The following is a 19,112-nucleotide window of genomic DNA, read 5'->3' on the forward strand; positions in this document are numbered from 1 at the left end:
CAATAAATTTAAGTCATGTAGATTGGAAATATTTATCCGTATGGCTTCGTTTTCATTCGGCATTATTCATCTAACAGTCTCTGCCCTGTGATACATTAAGACAATAATATTACTAATTATTCTGATTTGTTCATTTTATGATTGTTTAGAACCTACATGTACAATGTTTCCAGGTTTTTAGTATATCACAGGAATAGTACAGTACCCCCACATACACTTTGATCTGAAGGCAGAGAGAGGCAGATAGATCTTTGACTCAGATACTGTAGCATTAACCCTGTGATTAGTTTTTTGCTTTTTTTTTTGAGAAGGCACATTTCAAGTTATGGATTTACTTGACAGATGAAAACATAAAATAGAGAGAAATTAGCATATAGTATGTGTTTTCTTATAGCTGCATCCTATGAGTTTCCCTCCAGCACTGAGTGTGCACTTCCTTTTAGTCCGGCCGGGTACAGGAAACAAAATCTCTCTGTACCCGCGGATCATACAGAGCTCGGCCACGCTACTATAGAGGTAGGGAAGGGGGGAGGAAGAGAATGACAAGGGAGGGAGGGAGGGGGAGAAAAAAGAGAGTGACAAGGGAGGGAGGGAGGGAGGGAGGGGGAGAAAGAGAGTGACAAGGGAGGGAGGGAGGGAGGGGGAGAAAGAGAGTGACAAGGGAGGGAGGGAGGGAGGGGGAGAAAGAGAGTGACAAGGGAGGGAGGGAGGGGGAGAAAGAGAGTGACAAGGGAGGGAGGGAGGGAGGGAGGGAGGGGGAGAAAGAGAGTGACAAGGGAGGGAGGGAGGGAGGGGGAGAAAGAGAGTGACAAGGGAGGGAGGGAGGGAGGGGGAGAAAGAGAGTGACAAGGGAGGGAGGGAGGGAGGGGGAGAAAGAGAGTGACAAGGGAGGGAGGGAGGGAGGGGGAGAAAGAGAGTGACAAGGGAGGGAGGGAGGGAGGGGGAGAAAGAGAGTGACAAGGGAGGGAGGGAGGGAGGGGGAGAAAGAGAGTGACAAGGGAGGGAGGGAGGGAGGGAGGGGGAGAAAGAGAGTGACGAGGGAGGGAGGGAGGGAGGGAGGGAGGGGGAGAAAGAGAGTGACAAGGGAGGGAGGGAGGGAGGGGGAGAAAGAGAGTGACAAGGGAGGGAGGGAGGGAGGGGGAGAAAGAGAGTGACAAGGGAGGGAGGGAGGGAGGGAGGGGGAGAAAGAGAGTGACAAGGGAGGGAGGGAGGGGGAGAAAGAGAGTGACAAGGGAGGGAGGGAGGGAGGGAGGGGGAGAAAGAGAGTGACAAGGGAGGGAGGGAGGGAGGGAGGGGGAGAAAGAGAGTGACAAGGGAGGGAGGGAGGGAGGGGGAGAAAGAGAGTGACAAGGGAGGGAGGGAGGGAGGGGGAGAAAGAGAGTGACAAGGGAGGGAGGGAGGGAGGGGGAGAAAGAGAGTGACAAGGGAGGGAGGGAGGGAGGGGGAGAAAGAGAGTGACGAGGGAGGGGGAGAAAGAGAGTGACAAGGGAGGGAGGGAGGGAGGGGGAGAAAGAGAGTGACAAGGGAGGGAGGGAGGGAGGGAGGGAGGGGGAGAAAGAGAGTGACAAGGGAGGGAGGGAGGGAGGGACGGGGAGAAAGAGAGTGACAAGGGAGGGAGGGAGGGAGGGAGGGGGAGAAAGAGAGTGACAAGGGAGGGAGGCAGGGAGGGGGAGAAAAAGAGTGACAAGGGAGGGAGGGAGGGAGGGAGGGGGAGAAAGAGAGTGACAAGGGAGGGAGGGAGGGAGGGAGGGGGAGAAAGAGAGTGACAAGGGAGGGAGGGAGGGAGGGGGAGAAAGAGAGTGACAAGGGAGGGAGGGAGGGGGAGAAAGAGAGTGACAAGGGAGGGAGGGAGGGAGGGGGAGAAAGAGAGTGACAAGGGAGGGAGGGAGGGAGGGAGGGGGAGAAAGAGAGTGACAAGGGAGGGAGGGAGGGGGAGAAAGAGAGTGACAAGGGAGGGAGGGGGAGAAAGAGAGTGACAAGGGAGGGAGGGAGGGAGGGAGGGGGAGAAAGAGAGTGACAAGGGAGGGAGGGAGGGAGGGAGGGAGGGAGGGGGAGAAAGAGAGTGACAAGGGAGGGAGGGAGGGAGGGGGAGAAAGAGAGTGACAAGGGAGGGAGGGAGGGAGGGAGGGGGAGAAAGAGAGTGACAAGGGAGGGAGGGAGGGGGAGAAAGAGAGTGACAAGGGAGGGAGGGAGGGAGGGAGGGGGAGAAAGAGAGTGACAAGGGAGGGAGGGAGGGAGGGAGGGGGAGAAAGAGAGTGACAAGGGAGGGAGGGAGGGAGGGAGGGGGAGAAAGAGAGTGACAAGGGAGGGAGGGAGGGAGGGGGAGAAAGAGAGTGACAAGGGAGGGCGGGAGGGAGGGAGGGAGGGGGAGAAAGAGAGTGACAAGGGAGGGAGGGAGGCAGGGAGGGGGAGAAAGAGAGTGACAAGGGAGGGAGGGAGGGGGAGAAAAAGAGTGACAAGGGAGGGAGGGAGGGGGAGAAAGAGAGTGACAAGGGAGGGAGGGAGGGAGGGGGAGAAAGAGAGTGACAAGGGAGGGAGGGAGGGGGAGAAAGAGAGTGACAAGGGAGGGAGGGAGGGGGAGAAAGAGAGTGACAAGGGAGGGAGGGAGGGAGGGGGAGAAAGAGAGTGACAAGGGAGGGAGGGAGGGAGGGGGAGAAAGAGAGTGACAAGGGAGGGAGGGAGGGAGGGGGAGAAAGAGAGTGACGAGGGAGGGAGGGAGGGAGGGGGAGAAAGAGAGTGACAAGGGAGGGAGGGAGGGGGAGAAAGAGAGTGACAAGGGAGGGAGGGAGGGAGGGAGGGGGAGAAAGAGAGTGACAAGGGAGGGAGGGAGGGGGAGAAAGAGAGTGACAAGGGAGGGAGGGAGGGGGAGAAAGAGAGTGACAAGGGAGGGAGGGAGGGAGGGGGAGAAAGAGAGTGACAAGGGAGGGAGGGAGGGAGGGGGAGAAAGAGAGTGACAAGGGAGGGAGGGAGGGAGGGGGAGAAAGAGAGTGACAAGGGAGGGAGGGAGGGGGAGAAAGAGAGTGACAAGGGAGGGAGGGAGAGAAAGAGAGTGACAAGGGAGGGAGGGGGAGAAAGAGAGTGACAAGGGAGGGAGGGAGTGAGGGAGGGGGAGAAAGAGAGTGACAAGGGAGGGAGGGAGTGAGGGAGGGGGAGAAAGAGAGTGACAAGGGAGGGAGGGAGGGGGAGAAAGAGAGTGACAAGGGAGGGAGGGAGGGAGGGGGAGAAAGAGAGTGACAAGGGAGGGAGGGAGCGAGGGAGGGGGAGAAAGAGAGTGACAAGGGAGGGAGGGAGCGAGGGAGGGGGAGAAAGAGAGTGACAAGGGAGGGAGGGAGGGAGGGAGGGGGAGAAAGAGAGTGACAAGGGAGGGAGAGAGGGAGGGAGGGAGGGAGGGAGGGAGGGGGAGAAAGAGAGTGACAAGGGAGGGAGGGAGGGGGAGAAAGAGAGTGACAAGGGAGGGAGGGAGGGAGGGGGAGAAAGAGAGTGACAAGGGAGGGAGGGAGGGAGGGGGAGAAAGAGAGTGACAAGGGAGGGAGGGAGGGAGGGAGGGGGAGAAAGAGAGTGACAAGGGAGGGAGGGAGGGAGGGGGAGAAAGAGAGTGACAAGGGAGGGAGGGAGGGAGGGGGAGAAAGAGAGTGACAAGGGAGGGAGGGAGGGAGGGGGAGAAAGAGAGTGACAAGGGAGGGAGGGAGGGAGGGGGAGAAAGAGAGTGACAAAGGAGGGAGGGAGGGGGGAGGGAGGGATGGGGGAGGGAGGGAGGGAGGGGGAGAAAGAGAGTGACAAGGGAGGGAGGGAGGGAGGGAGGGGGGAGGGAGGGAGGGAGGGAGGGGGAGAAAGAGAGTGACAAGGGAGGGAGGGGGGAGGGGGAGAAAGAGAGTGACAAGGGAGGGGGGGAGGGAGGGAGGGGGAGAAAGAGAGTGACAAGGGAGGGAGGGAGGGGGAAAAAGAGAGTGACAAGGGAGGGAGGGAGGGAGAGGGAGAAAGAGAGTGACAAGGGAGGGAGGGGGAGAAAGAGAGTGACAAGGGAGGGAGGGAGGGAGGGGGAGAAAGAGAGTGACAAGGGAGGGAGGGAGGGAGGGAGGGGGAGAAAGAGAGTGACGAGGGAGGGAGGGAGGGGAGAAGGAGAGTGACAAGGGAGGGAGGGAGGGGGAGAAAGAGAGTGACAAGGGAGGGAGGGAGGGGGAGAAAGAGAGTGACAAGGGAGGGAGGGAGGGGGACAAAGAGAGTAACAAGGGAGGGAGGGAGGGAGGGAGGGAGGGAGGGGGAGAAAGAGAGTGACAAGGGAGGGAGGGAGGGAGGGAGGGGGAGAAAGAGAGTGACAAGGGAGGGAGGGAGGGGGAGAAAGAGAGTGACAAGGGAGGGAGGGGAGAAAGAGAGTGACAAGGGAGGGAGGGAGGGAGGGAGGGAGGGGGAGAAAGAGAGTGACAAGGGAGGGAGGGAGGGGGGAGGGGGAGAAAGAGAGTGACAAGGGAGGGAGGGAGGGAGGGGGAGAAAGAGAGTGACAAGGGAGGGAGGGAGGGGGAGAAAGAGAGTGACAAGGGAGGGAGGGAGGGAGGGAGGGGGAGAAAGAGAGTGACAAGGGAGGGAGGGAGGGAGGGGGAGAAAGAGAGTGACAAGGGAGGGAGGGAGGGAGGGAGGGGGAGAAAGAGAGTGACAAGGGAGGGAGGGGGAGAAAGAGAGAGACAAGGGAGGGAGGGGGAGAAAGAGAGAGACAAGGGAGGGAGGGGGAGAAAGAGAGTGACAAGGGAGGGAGGGGGAGAAAGAGAGTGACAAGGGAGGGAGGGGGAGAAAGAGAGTGACAAGGGAGGGGGAGAAAGAGAGTGACAAGGGAGGGAGGGAGGGGGAGAAAGAGAGTGACAAGGGAGGGAGGGAGGGAGGGAGGGAGGGGGAGAAAGAGAGTGACAAGGGAAGGAGGGAGGGGGAGAAAGAGAGTGACAAGGGAAGGAGGGAGGGGGAGAAAGAGAGTGACAAGGGAGGGAGGGAGGGGGAGAAAGAGAGTGACAAGGGAGGGAGGGAGGGGGAGAAAGAGAGTGACAAGGGAGGGAGGGAGGGGGAGAAAGAGAGTGACAAGGGAGGGAGGGAGGGGGAGAAAGAGAGTGACAAGGGAGGGGGAGAAAGAGAGTGACAAGGGAGGGAGGGAGGGGGAGAAAGAGAGTGACAAGGGAGGGAGGGAGGGGGAGAAAGAGAGTGACAAGGGAGGGAGGGAGGGGGAGAAAGAGAGTGACAAGGGAGGGAGGGAGGGAGGGGGAGAAAGAGAGTGACAAGGGAGGGAGGGAGGGAGGGGGAGAAAGAGAGTGACAAGGGAGGGAGGGAGGGAGGGGGAGAAAGAGAGTGACGAGGGAGGGAGGGAGGGAGGGGGAGAAAGAGAGTGACAAGGGAGGGAGGGAGGGGGAGAAAGAGAGTGACAAGGGAGGGAGGGAGGGAGGGGGAGAAAGAGAGTGACAAGGGAGGGAGGGAGGGGGAGAAAGAGAGTGACAAGGGAGGGAGGGAGGGGGAGAAAGAGAGTGACAAGGGAGGGAGGGAGGGGGAGAAAGAGAGTGACAAGGGAGGGAGGGAGGGAGGGGGAGAAAGAGAGTGACAAGGGAGGGAGGGAGGGGGAGAAAGAGAGTGACAAGGGAGGGAGGGAGAGAAAGAGAGTGACAAGGGAGGGAGGGGGAGAAAGAGAGTGACAAGGGAGGGAGGGAGTGAGGGAGGGGGAGAAAGAGAGTGACAAGGGAGGGAGGGAGTGAGGGAGGGGGAGAAAGAGAGTGACAAGGGAGGGAGGGAGGGGGAGAAAGAGAGTGACAAGGGAGGGAGGGAGGGAGGGGGAGAAAGAGAGTGACAAGGGAGGGAGGGAGCGAGGGAGGGGGAGAAAGAGAGTGACAAGGGAGGGAGGGAGCGAGGGAGGGGGAGAAAGAGAGTGACAAGGGAGGGAGGGAGCGAGGGAGGGAGGGAGGGAGGGGGAGAAAGAGAGTGACAAGGGAGGGAGAGAGGGAGGGAGGGAGGGAGGGAGGGAGGGGGAGAAAGAGAGTGACAAGGGAGGGAGGGAGGGGGAGAAAGAGAGTGACAAGGGAGGGAGGGAGGGAGGGAGGGGGAGAAAGAGAGTGACAAGGGAGGGAGGGAGGGAGGGGGAGAAAGAGAGTGACAAGGGAGGGAGGGAGGGAGGGAGGGGGAGAAAGAGAGTGACAAGGGAGGGAGGGAGGGAGGGGGAGAAAGAGAGTGACAAGGGAGGGAGGGAGGGAGGGGGAGAAAGAGAGTGACAAGGGAGGGAGGGAGGGAGGGGGAGAAAGAGAGTGACAAGGGAGGGAGGGAGGGAGGGGGAGAAAGAGAGTGACAAAGGAGGGAGGGAGGGGGGAGGGAGGGATGGGGGAGGGAGGGAGGGAGGGGGAGAAAGAGAGTGACAAGGGAGGGAGGGAGGGAGGGAGGGGGGAGGGAGGGAGGGAGGGAGGGGGAGAAAGAGAGTGACAAGGGAGGGAGGGGGGAGGGAGGGAGGGGGGGAGGGAGGGAGGGGGAGAAAGAGAGTGACAAGGGAGGGAGGGAGGGGGAAAAAGAGAGTGACAAGGGAGGGAGGGAGGGAGAGGGAGAAAGAGAGTGACAAGGGAGGGAGGGGGAGAAAGAGAGTGACAAGGGAGGGAGGGAGGGAGGGGGAGAAAGAGAGTGACAAGGGAGGGAGGGAGGGAGGGAGGGGGAGAAAGAGAGTGACGAGGGAGGGAGGGAGGGGAGAAGGAGAGTGACAAGGGAGGGAGGGAGGGGGAGAAAGAGAGTGACAAGGGAGGGAGGGAGGGGGAGAAAGAGAGTGACAAGGGAGGGAGGGAGGGGGACAAAGAGAGTAACAAGGGAGGGAGGGAGGGAGGGAGGGAGGGAGGGGGAGAAAGAGAGTGACAAGGGAGGGAGGGAGGGAGGGAGGGGGAGAAAGAGAGTGACAAGGGAGGGAGGGAGGGGGAGAAAGAGAGTGACAAGGGAGGGAGGGGAGAAAGAGAGTGACAAGGGAGGGAGGGAGGGAGGGGGAGAAAGAGAGTGACAAGGGAGGGAGGGAGGGGGGAGGGGGAGAAAGAGAGTGACAAGGGAGGGAGGGAGGGAGGGGGAGAAAGAGAGTGACAAGGGAGGGAGGGAGGGGGAGAAAGAGAGTGACAAGGGAGGGAGGGAGGGAGGGGGAGAAAGAGAGTGACAAGGGAGGGAGGGAGGGAGGGGGAGAAAGAGAGTGACAAGGGAGGGAGGGAGGGAGGGAGGGGGAGAAAGAGAGTGACAAGGGAGGGAGGGGGAGAAAGAGAGAGACAAGGGAGGGAGGGGGAGAAAGAGAGAGACAAGGGAGGGAGGGGGAGAAAGAGAGTGACAAGGGAGGGAGGGGGAGAAAGAGAGTGACAAGGGAGGGAGGGGGAGAAAGAGAGTGACAAGGGAGGGGGAGAAAGAGAGTGACAAGGGAGGGAGGGAGGGGGAGAAAGAGAGTGACAAGGGAGGGAGGGAGGGAGGGAGGGGGAGAAAGAGAGTGACAAGGGAAGGAGGGAGGGGGAGAAAGAGAGTGACAAGGGAAGGAGGGAGGGGGAGAAAGAGAGTGACAAGGGAGGGAGGGAGGGGGAGAAAGAGAGTGACAAGGGAGGGAGGGAGGGGGAGAAAGAGAGTGACAAGGGAGGGAGGGAGGGGGAGAAAGAGAGTGACAAGGGAGGGAGGGAGGGGGAGAAAGAGAGTGACAAGGGAGGGGGAGAAAGAGAGTGACAAGGGAGGGAGGGAGGGAGGGGGAGAAAGAGAGTGACAAGGGAGGGAGGGAGGGGGAGAAAGAGAGTGACAAGGAAGGGAGGGAGGGAGGGGGAGAAAGAGAGTGACAAGGGAGGGAGGGAGGGGGAGAAAGAGAGTGACAAGGGAGGGAGGGGAGAAAGAGAGTGACAAGGGAGGGAGGGGAGAAAGAGAGTGACAAGGGAGGGAGGGAGGGGAGAAAGAGAGTGACAAGGAAGGGAGGGAGGGAGGGGAGAAAGAGAGTGACAAGGGAGGGAGGGAGTTAGGGGAGAAAGAGAGTGACAAGGGAGGGAGGGAAGGAGGGGAGAAAGAGAGTGACAAGGGAGGGAGGGAGGGGGAGAAAGAGAGTGACAAGGAAGGGAGGGAGGGAGGGGGAGAAAGAGAGTGACAAGGGAGGGAGGGGAGAAAGAGAGTGACAAGGGAGGGAGGGGAGAAAGAGAGTGACAAGGGAGGGAGGGAGGGGAGAAAGAGAGTGACAAGGAAGGGAGGGAGGGGGAGAAAGAGAGTGACAAGGGAGGGAGGGGGAGAAAGAGAGTGACAAGGGAGGAAGGGAGGGAGGGGGCGAAAGAGAGTGACAAGGGAGGGAGGGAGGGAGGGAGGGAGGGGGAGAAAGAGAGTGACAAGGGAGGGAGGGAGGGAGGGAGGGGGAGAAAGAGAGTGACAAGGGAGGGAGGGAGGGAGGGGGAGAAAGAGAGTGACAAGGGAGGGAGGGAGGGAGGGAGGGAGGGGGAGAAAGAGAGTGACAAGGGAGGGAGGGGGAGAAAGAGAGTGACAAGGGAGGGAGGGGGAGAAAGAGAGAGACAAGGGAGGGAGGGGGAGAAAGAGAGTGACAAGGGAGGGAGGGGGAGAAAGAGAGTGACAAGGGAGGGAGGGAGGGGGAGAAAGAGAGTGACAAGGGAGGGAGGGAGGGAGGGGGAGAAAGAGAGTGACAAGGGAGGGAGGGAGGGGGAGAAAGAGAGTGACAAGGGAGGGAGGGAGGGAGGGGGAGAAAGAGAGTGACAAGGGAAGGAGGGAGGGGGAGAAAGAGAGTGACAAGGGAGGGAGGGAGGGGGAGAAAGAGAGTGACAAGGGAGGGAGGGAGGGAGGGGGAGGGAGGGAGGGAGGGGGAGAAAGAGAGTGACAAGGGAGGGAGGGAGGGAGGGAGGGGGAGAAAGAGAGTGACAAGGGAGGGAGGGAGGGAGGGGGAGAAAGAGAGTGACATGGGAGGGAGGGAGGGAGGGGTAGAAAGAGAGTGACAAGGGAGGGAGGGATGGGGAGAAAGAGAGTGACAAGGGAGGGAGGGAGGGAGGGGGAGAAAGAGAGTGACAAGGGAGGGAGGGAGGGAGGGGGAGAAAGAGAGTGACAAGGGAGGGAGGGAGGGAGGGAGGGAGGGGGAGAAAGAGAGTGACAAGGGAGGGAGGGAGGGAGGGGGAGAAAGAGAGTGACAAGGGAGGGAGGGAGGGGGAGAAAGAGAGTGACAAGGGAGGGAGGGAGGGGGAGAAAGAGAGTGACGAGGGAGGGAGGGAGGGGGAGAAAGAGAGTGACAAGGGAGGGAGGGAGGGGGAGAAAGAGAGTGACAAGGGAGGGAGGGAGGGGGAGAAAGAGAGTGACAAGGGAGGGAGGGGAGAAAGAGAGTGACAAGGGAGGGAGGGAGGGGAGAAAGAGAGTGACAAGGAAGGGAGGGAGGGACGGAGGGAGGGAGGGGGAGAAAGAGAGTGACAAGGGAGGGAGGGGGAGAAAGAGAGTGACAAGGGAGGAAGGGAGGGAGGGGGCGAAAGAGAGTGACAAGGGAGGGAGGGAGGGAGGGGGAGAAAGAGAGTGACAAGGGAGGGAGGGAGGGAGGGAGGGGGAGAAAGAGAGTGACAAGGGAGGGAGGGAGGGAGGGGGAGAAAGAGAGTGACAAGGGAGGGAGGGAGGGGGAGAAAGAGAGTGACAAGGGAGGGAGGGAGGGAGGGAGGGGGAGAAAGAGAGTGACAAGGGAGGGAGGGGGAGAAAGAGAGAGACAAGGGAGGGAGGGGGAGAAAGAGAGTGACAAGGGAGGGAGGGGGAGAAAGAGAGTGACAAGGGAGGGAGGGAGGGGGAGAAAGAGAGTGACAAGGGAGGGAGGGAGGGAGGGAGGGGGAGAAAGAGAGTGACAAGGGAGGGAGGGAGGGGGAGAAAGAGAGTGACAAGGGAGGGAGGGAGGGAGGGGGAGAAAGAGAGTGACAAGGGAAGGAGGGAGGGGGAGAAAGAGAGTGACAAGGGAGGGAGGGAGGGGGAGAAAGAGAGTGACAAGGGAGGGAGGGAGGGAGGGGGAGGGAGGGAGGGGGAGAAAGAGAGTGACAAGGGAGGGAGGGAGGGAGGGAGGGGGAGAAAGAGAGTGACAAGGGAGGGAGGGAGGGAGGGGGAGAAAGAGAGTGACATGGGAGGGAGGGAGGGAGGGAGGGGTAGAAAGAGAGTGACAAGGGAGGGAGGGATGGGGAGAAAGAGAGTGACAAGGGAGGGAGGGAGGGAGGGGGAGAAAGAGAGTGACAAGGGAGGGAGGGAGGGAGGGGGAGAAAGAGAGTGACAAGGGAGGGAGGGAGGGAGGGAGGGAGGGGGAGAAAGAGAGTGACAAGGGAGGGAGGGAGGGAGGGGGAGAAAGAGAGTGACAAGGGAGGGAGGGAGGGGGAGAAAGAGAGTGACAAGGGAGGGAGGGAGGGGGAGAAAGAGAGTGACGAGGGAGGGAGGGAGGGGGAGAAAGAGAGTGACAAGGGAGGGAGGGAGGGGGAGAAAGAGAGTGACAAGGGAGGGAGGGAGGGGGAGAAAGAGAGTGACAAGGGAGGGAGGGAGGGAGGGGGAGAAAGAGAGTGACAAGGGAGGGAGGGAGGGAGGGGGAGAAAGAGAGTGACAAGGGAGGGAGGGAGGGAGGGGGAGAAAGAGAGTGACAAGGGAGGGAGGGAGGGAGGGGGAGAAAGAGAGTGACAAGGGAGGGAGGGAGGGGGAGAAAGAGAGTGACAAGGGAGGGAGGGAGAGAAAGAGAGTGACAAGGGAGGGAGGGAGGGGGAGAAAGAGAGTGACAAGGGAGGGAGGGAGGGGGAGAAAGAGAGTGACAAGGGAGGGAGGGAGGGAGGGGGAGAAAGAGAGTGACAAGGGAGGGAGGGAGGGAGGGGGAGAAAGAGAGTGACAAGGGAGGGAGGGAGGGAGGGGGAGAAAGAGAGTGACAAGGGAGGGAGGGAGGGAGGGAGGGGGAGAAAGAGAGTGACAAGGGAGGGAGGGAGGGAGGGAGGGGGAGAAAGAGAGTGACAAGGGAGGGAGGGAGGGAGGGAGGGGGAGAAAGAGAGTGACAAGGGAGGGAGGGAGGGAGGGAGGGAGGGGGAGAAAGAGAGTGGCAAGGGAGGGAGGGAGGGAGGGGGAGAAAGAGAGTGACAAGGGAGGGAGGGGGAGAAAGAGAGTGACAAGGGAGGGAGGGAGGGAGGGAGGGAGGGGGAGAAAGAGAGTGACAAGGGAGGGAGGGAGGGGGAGAAAGAGAGTGACAAGGGAGGGAGGGAGGGGGAGAAAGAGAGTGACAAGGGAGGGAGGGAGGGGGAGAAAGAGAGTGACAAGGGAGGGAGGGAGGGGGAGAAAGAGAGTGACAAGGGAGGGAGGGGAGGGAGGGGGAGAAAGAGAGTGACAAGGGAGGGAGGGAGGGAGGGGGAGGGAGGGAGGGGGAGAAAGAGAGTGACAAGGGAGGGAGGGAGGGAGGGGGAGAAAGAGAGTGACAAGGGAGGGAGGGAGGGGGAGAAAGAGAGTGACATGGGAGGGAGGGAGGGAGGGGTAGAAAGAGAGTGACAAGGGAGGGAGGGATGGGGAGAAAGAGAGTGACAAGGGAGGGAGGGAGGGAGGGAGGGGGAGAAAGAGAGTGACAAGGGAGGGAGGGAGGGAGGGGGAGAAAGAGAGTGACAAGGGAGGGAGGGAGGGGGAGAAATAGAGTGACAAGGGAGGGAGGGAGGGAGGGAGGGGGAGAAAGAGAGTGACAAGGGAGGGAGGGAGGGAGGGAGGGGGAGAAAGAGAGTGACAAGGGAGGGAGGGAGGGGGAGAAAGAGAGTGACAAGGGAGGGAGGGAGGGAGGGGGAGAAAGAGAGTGACGAGGGAGGGAGGGAGGGGGAGAAAGAGAGTGACAAGGGAGGGAGGGAGGGTGAGAAAGAGAGTGACAAGGGAGGGAGGGAGGGGGAGAAAGAGAGTGACAAGGGAGGGAGGGAGGGAGGGGGAGAAAGAGAGTGACAAGGGAGGGAGGGAGGGAGGGAGGGGGAGAAAGAGAGTGACAAGGGAGGGAGGGAGGGAGGGAGGGGGAGAAAGAGAGTGACAAGGGAGGGAGGGAGGGGGAGAAAGAGAGTGACAAGGGAGGGAGGGAGGGAGGGGGAGAAAGAGAGTGACAAGGGAGGGAGGGAGGGAGGGGGAGAAAGAGAGTGACAAGGGAGGGAGGGGGAGAAAGAGAGTGACAAGGGAGGGAGGGAGAGAAAGAGAGTGACAAGGGAGGGAGGGAGAGAAAGAGAGTGACAAGGGAGGGAGGGAGGGGGAGAAATAGAGTGACAAGGGAGGGAGGGAGGGAGGGAGGGAGGGGGAGAAAGAGAGTGACAAGGGAGGGAGGGAGGGAGGGGGAGAAAGAGAGTGACAAGGGAGGGAGGGAGGGAGGGGGAGAAAGAGAGTGACAAGGGAGGGAGGGAGGGAGGGGGAGAAAGAGAGTGACAAGGGAGGGAGGGAGGGGGAGAAAGAGAGTGACAAGGGAGGGAGGGAGGGGGAGAAAGAGAGTGACAAGGGAGGGAGGGAGGGGGAGAAAGAGAGTGACAAGGGAGGGAGGGAGGGGGAGAAAGAGAGTGACAAGGGAGGGAGGGGAGGGAGGGGGAGAAAGAGAGTGACAAGGGAGGGAGGGAGGGAGGGAGGGGGAGGGAGGGAGGGGGAGAAAGAGAGTGACAAGGGAGGGAGGGAGGGAGGGGGAGAAAGAGAGTGACATGGGAGGGAGGGAGGGAGGGGTAGAAAGAGAGTGACGAGGGAGGGAGAGGGAGAAAGAGAGTGACAAGGGAGGGAGGGAGGGGGAGAAAGAGAGTGACAAGGGAGGGAGGGAGGGAGGGAGGGGGAGAAAGAGAGTGACAAGGGAGGGAGGGAGGGAGGGGGAGAAAGAGAGTGACAAGGGAGGGAGGGAGGGAGGGAGGGGGAGAAAGAGAGTGACAAGGGAGGGAGGGAGGGGGAGAAAGAGAGTGACAAGGGAGGGAGGGAGGGGGAGAAAGAGAGTGACAAGGGAGGGAGGGAGGGGGAGAAAGAGAGTGACAAGGGAGGGAGGGAGGGGGAGAAAGAGAGTGACAAGGGAGGGAGGGGGAGAAAGAGAGTGACAAGGGAGGGAGGGAGGGAGGGGGAGAAAGAGAGTGACGAGGGAGGGAGGGAGGGAGGGGGAGAAAGAGAGTGACAAGGGAGGGAGGGAGGGGGAGAAAGAGAGTGACAAGGGAGGGAGGGAGGGGGAGAAAGAGAGTGACAAGGGAGGGAGGGAGGGGGAGAAAGAGAGTGACAAGGGAGGGAGGGAGGGAGGGAGGGAGGGAGGGGGAGAAAGAGAGTGACAAGGGAGGGAGGGAGGGAGGGGGAGAAAGAGAGTGACAAGGGAGGGAGGGAGGGAGGGAGGGGGAGAAAGAGAGTGACAAGGGAGGGAGGGAGGGAGGGGGAGAAAGAGAGTGACAAGGGAGGGAGGGAGAGAAAGAGAGTGACAAGGGAGGGAGGGAGGGAGGGAGGGGGAGAAAGAGAGTGACAAGGGAGGGAGGGAGGGAGGGGGAGAAAGAGAGTGATGAGGGAGGGAGGGGGAGAAAGAGAGTGACAAGGGAGGGAGGGAGGGAGGGGGAGAAAGAGAGTGACAAGGGAGGGAGGGAGGGAGGGGGAGAAAGAGAGTGACAAGGGAGGGAGGGAGGGAGGGAGGGGGAGAAAGAGAGTGACAAGGGAGGGAGGGAGGGAGGGGGAGAAAGAGAGTGACAAGGGAGGGAGGGAGGGAGGGAGGGGGAGAAAGAGAGTGACAAGGGAGGGAGGGAGGGAGGGGAGAAAGAGAGTGACAAGGGAGGGAGGGAGGGAGGGGGAGAAAGAGAGTGACAAGGGAGGGAGGGAGGGAGGGAGGGGGAGAAAGAGAGTGACAAGGGAGGGAGGGAGGGGGAGAAAGAGAGTGACAAGGGAGGGAGGGAGGGGGAGAAAGAGAGTGACAAGGGAGGGAGGGAGGGAGGGGGAGAAAGAGAGTGACAAGGGAGGGAGGGAGGGGGAGAAAGAGAGTGACAAGGGAGGGAGGGAGGGAGGGAGGGAGGGGGGAGGGAGGGAGGGAGGGGGAGAAAGAGAGTGACAAGGGAGGGAGGGGGAGAAAGAGAGTGACAAGGGAGGGAGGGAGGGGGAGAAAGAGAGTGACAAGGGAGGGAGGGAGGGAGGGAGGGAGGGGGAGAAAGAGAGTGACAAGGGGGGGAGGGAGGGAGGGGGAGAAAGAGAGTGACAAGGGAGGGAGGAAGGGAGGGAGGGGGAGAAAGAGAGTGACAAGGGAGGGAGGTAGGGAGGGGGAGAAAGAGAGTGACAAGGGAGGGAGGGATGGAGGGATGGAGGGGGAGAAAGAGAGTGACAAGGGAGGGAGGGAGGGAGGGGGAGAAAGAGAGTGACAAGGGAGGGAGGGAGGGAGGGAGGGAGGGGGAGAAAGAGAGTGACAAGGGAGGGAGGGAGGGAGGGAGGGGGAGAAAGAGAGTGACAAGGGAGGGAGGGAGGGAGGGGGAGAAAGAGAGTGACAAGGGAGGGAGGGAGGGAGGGGGAGAAAGAGAGTGACAAGGGAGGGAGGGAGGGAGGGAGGGGGAGAAAGAGAGTGACAAGGGAGGGAGGGAGGGGGAGAAGGAGAGTGACAAGGGAGGGAGGGAGGGGGAGAAAGAGAGTGACAAGGGAGGGAGGGAGGGAGGGGGAGAAAGAGAGTGACAAGGGAGGGAGGGAGGGAGGGAGGGGGAGAAAGAGAGTGACAAGGGAGGGAGGGAGGGAGTGAGGGGGAGAAAGAGAGTGACAAGGGAGGGAGGGAGGGGGACAAAGAGAGTGACAAGGGAGGGAGGGAGGGGGACAAAGAGAGTGACAAGGGAGGGAGGGAGGGAGGGGGAGAAAGAGAGTGACAAGGGAGGGAGGGAGGGAGGGAGGGAGGGAGGGGGAGAAAGAGAGTGACAAGGGAGGGAGGGAGGGGGAGAAAGAGAGTGACAAGGGAGGGAGGGGAGAAAGAGAGTGACAAGGGAGGGAGGGAGGGGGACAAAGAGAGTGACAAGGGAGGGAGGGAAGGAGGGAGGGGGAGAAAGAGAGTGACAAGGGAGGGAGGGAGGGGGGGAGGTGGAGAAAGAGAGTGACAAGGGAGGGAGGGAGGGAGGGGGAGAAAGAGAGTGACAAGGGAGGGAGGGAGGGAGGGGGAGAAAGAGAGTGACAAGGGAGGGAGGGAGGGAGGGGGAGAAAGAGAGTGACAAGGGAGGGAGGGGGAGAAAGAGAGTGACAAGGGAGGGAGGGGGAGAAAGAGAGTGACAAGGGAGGGAGGGAGGGAGGAAGGGAGGGGGAGAAAGAGAGTGACAAGGGAGGGAGGGAGGGGGAGAAAGAGAGTGACAAGGGAGGGAGGGAGGGAGGGGGAGAAAGAGAGTGACAAGGGAGGGAGGGAGGGGGAGAAAGAGAGTGACAAGGGAGGGAGGGAGGGGGAGAAAGAGAGTGACAAGGGAGGGAGGGAGGGAGGGAGGGAGGGGGAAAAAGAGAGTGACAAGGGAGGGAGGGAGGGGGAGAAAGAGAGTGACAAGGGAGGGGGAGAAAGAGAGTGACAAGGGAGGGAGGGAGGGAGGGAGGGAGGGAGGGGGAGAAAGAGAGTGACAAGGGAGGGAGGGAGGGGGAGAAAGAGAGTGACAAGGGAGGGAGGGAGGGGGAGAAAGAGAGTGACAAGGGAGGGAGGGAGGGAGGGGGAGAAAGAGAGTGACAAGGGAGGGAGGGAGGGGGAGAAAGAGAGTGACAAGGGAGGGAGGGAGGGAGGGAGGGGGAGAAAGAGAGTGACAAGGGAGGGAGGGAGGGAGGGGGAGAAAGAGAGTGACAAGGGAGGGAGGGAGGGGGAGAAAGAGAGTGACAAGGGAGGAAGGGAGGGGGAGAAAGAGAGTGACAAGGGAAGGAGGGAGGTGGAGAAAGAGAGTGACAAGGGAGGGAGGGAGGGGGAGGAAGAGAGTGATGAGGAAGGGAGGGAGGGAGGGGGAGAAAGAGAGTGACAAGGGAGGGAGGGAGGGGGAGAAAGAGAGTGACAAGGGAGGGAGGGAGGGGGAGAAAGAGAGTGACAAGGGAGGAAGGGAGGGGGAGAAAGAGAGTGACAAGGGAAGGAGGGAGGTGGAGAAAGAGAGTGACAAGGGAGGGAGGGGGAGGAAGAGAGTGATGAGGAAGGGAGGGAGGGAGGGAGGGGGAGAAAGAGAGTGACAAGGGAGGGAGGGAGGGGGAGAAAGAGAGTGACAAGGGAGGGAGGGGGAGAAAGAGAGTGACAAGGGAGGGAGGGGGAGAAAGAGAGTGACAAGGGAGGGAGGGGGAGAAAGAGAGTGACAAGGGAGGAAGGGAGGGGGGAGAAAGAGAGTGACAAGGGAGGGAGGGAGGGGGAGAAAGAGAGTGACAAGGGAGGGAGGGAGGGGGAGAAAGAGAGTGACAAGGGAGGAAGGGAGGGGGAGAAAGAGAGTGACAAGGGATGGAGGGAGGGGGAGAAAGAGAGTGACAAGGGAGGGAGGGGAGAAAGAGAGTGACAAGGGAGGGAGGGGAGAAAGAGAGTGACAAGGGAGGGAGGGGAGAAAGAGAGTGACAAGGGAGGGAGGGAGGGAGGGAGGGAGGGGAGAAAGAGAGTGACAAGGGAGGGAGGGAAGGAGGGGAGAAAGAGAGTGACAAGGGAGGGAGGGGGAGAAAGAGAGTGACAAGGGAGGGACGGAGGGAGGGAGGGAGGGGGAGAAAGAGAGTGACAAGGGAGGGAGGGGGAGAAAGAGAGTGACAAGGGAGGAAGGGAGGGGGAGAAAGAGAGTGACAAGGGTGGGAGGGAGGGGGAGAAAGAGAGTGACAAGGGAGGGAGGGAGGGGGAGAAAGAGAGTGACAAGGGAGGGAGGGAGGGAGGGAGGGGGAGAAAGAGAGTGACAAGGGAGGGAGGGGAGAAAGAGAGTGACAAGGGAGGGAGTGGAGAAAGAGAGTGACAAGGGAGGGAGGGAGGGGAGAAAGAGAGTGACAAGGGAGGGAGGGAGTTAGGGGAGAAAGAGAGTGACAAGGGAGGGAGGGAAGGAGGGGAGAAAGAGAGTGACAAGGGAGGGAGGGGGAGAAAGAGAGTGACAAGGGAGGGATGGAGGGAGGGAGGGGGAGAAAGAGAGTGACAAGGGAGGGAGGGGGAGAAAGAGAGTGACAAGGGAGGAAGGGAGGGGGAGAAAGAGAGTGACAAGGGAGGGAGGGAGTGGGAGAAAGAGAGTGACAAGGGAGGGAGGGAGGGGGAGAAAGAGAGTGACAAGGGAGGGAGGGGGAGAAAGAGAGTGACAAGGGAGGGAGGGAGGGAGGGAGGGGAGAAAGAGAGTGACAAGGGAGGGAGGGGAGAAAGAGAGTGACAAGGGAGGGAGGGAGGGAGGGGAGAAAGAGAGTGACAAGGGAGGGAGGGAGTTAGGGGAGAAAGAGAGTGACAAGGGAGGGAGGGAAGGAGGGGAGAAAGAGAGTGACAAGGGAGGGAGGGAGGGGGAGAAAGAGAGTGACAAGGGAGGGACGGAGGGAGGGAGGGGGAGAAAGAGAGTGACAAGGGAGGGAGGGAGGGAGGGGGAGAAAGAGAGTGACAAGGGAGGGAGGGGAGAAAGAGAGTGACAAGGGAGGGAGGGGAGAAAGAGAGTGACAAGGGAGGGAGGGAGGAGAAAGAGAGTGACAAGGGAGGGAGGGGGAGAAAGAGAGTGACAAGGGAGGGAGGGGGAGAAAGAGAGTGACAAGGGAGGGAGGGGGAGAAAGAGAGTGACAAGGGAGGGAGGGGGAGAAAGAGAGTGACAAGGGAGGGAGGGAGGGAGGGGGAGAAAGAGAGTGACAAGGGAGGGAGGGAGGGAAGGAGGGGGAGAAAGAGAGTGACAAGGGAGGGAGGGAGGGGGAGAAAGAGAGTGACAAGGGAGGGAGGGAGGGAGGGAGGGGGAGAAAGAGAATGACAAGGGAGGGAGGGGGAGAAAGAGAGGGGGAGGGAGGGAGGGGGAGAAAGAGAGTGACAAGGGAGGGAGGGGAGAAAGAGAGTGACAAGGGAGGGAGGGAGGGAGGGGGAGAAAGAGAGTGACAAGGGAGGGAGGGAGGGGGAGAAAGAGAGTGACAAGGGAGGGAGGGAGGGGGAGAAAGAGAGTGACAAGGGAGGGAGGGAGGGGGAGAAAGAGAGTGACAAGGGAGGGAGGGAGGGAGGGAGGGAGGGAGGGGGAGAAAGAGAGTGACAAGGGAGGGAGGGGGAGAAAGAGAATGACAAGGGAGGGAGGGAGGGGGAGAAAGAGAGTGACAAGGGAGGGAGGGGGAGAAAGAGAATGACAAGGGAGGGAGGGGGAGAAAGAGAGTGACAAGGGAGGGAGGGGGAGAAAGAAAGTGACAAGGGAGGGAGGGAGGGGGAGAAAGAGAGTGACAAGGGAGGGAGGGGGAGAAAGAGAGTGACAAGGGAGGGAGGGAGGGAGGGAGGGGGAGAAAGAGAGTGACAAGGGAGGGAGGGAGGGGGAGAAAGAGAGTGACAAGGGAGGGAGGGAGGGAGGGGGAGAAAGAGAGTGACAAGGGAGGGAGGGAGGGGGAGAAAGAGAGTGACAAGGGAGGGAGGGAGGGGGAGAAAGAGAGTGACAAGGGAGGGAGGGGGAGAAAGAGAGTGACGAGGGAGGGAGGGGGAGAAAGAAAGTGACAAGGGAGGGACAGAGATTGACATCCATCACACACACACACACACACACACACACACACACACACAATCATGCAACCCTTACACACACAGAAACACACAATGCATTCCTTACACACACTCAATTCCCCCCCGCACACACACACACACACACACACAATCACACAATCATGCAACCCTTACACACACAGAAACACACGATGCATTCCTTACACACACTCAATGCACCCCGTACACACACTCAATGCACCCCTTACAGACGCACACACTGCATCCCGTACATACACAGAAACACACCTTGCAGTCCTTACACATACAAACACAGATTCACACAATGCATTCCTTACACACATATCAGGACATCCCCTACACACTCCACCCCCTGTGAACAAACTTATTGGTGGAACATGAAGGTGGACCCTGGCAGGGCCGGACTGGGGATACAAAGCAGCCCTGGATAAAAAATTTATGCCAGCCCCATAAGTCACTGCGCCATATATTGTCGCGTGTAACATGTAAGGCTATGTCTTGCCATGACAGATGATTGAGTAATATATATATGCATGTCCCTACAGGCTTT

General features: G+C 60.3%; 1 long non-coding RNA gene across 1 annotated transcript in view; it reads right to left on the minus strand.

The window, feature by feature from the left end:
- LOC134612681 (uncharacterized) overlaps positions 1-19,112 on the minus strand; it is a 645,290-nt gene that overhangs the window by 238,824 nt on the left and 387,354 nt on the right. The gene's annotated exons all lie outside the window — the stretch shown is intronic.

The sequence above is a fragment of the Pelobates fuscus genome, chromosome 5 (genome assembly GCF_036172605.1).
Source record: "Pelobates fuscus isolate aPelFus1 chromosome 5, aPelFus1.pri, whole genome shotgun sequence".
Lineage (NCBI taxonomy): Eukaryota > Metazoa > Chordata > Amphibia > Anura > Pelobatidae > Pelobates > Pelobates fuscus.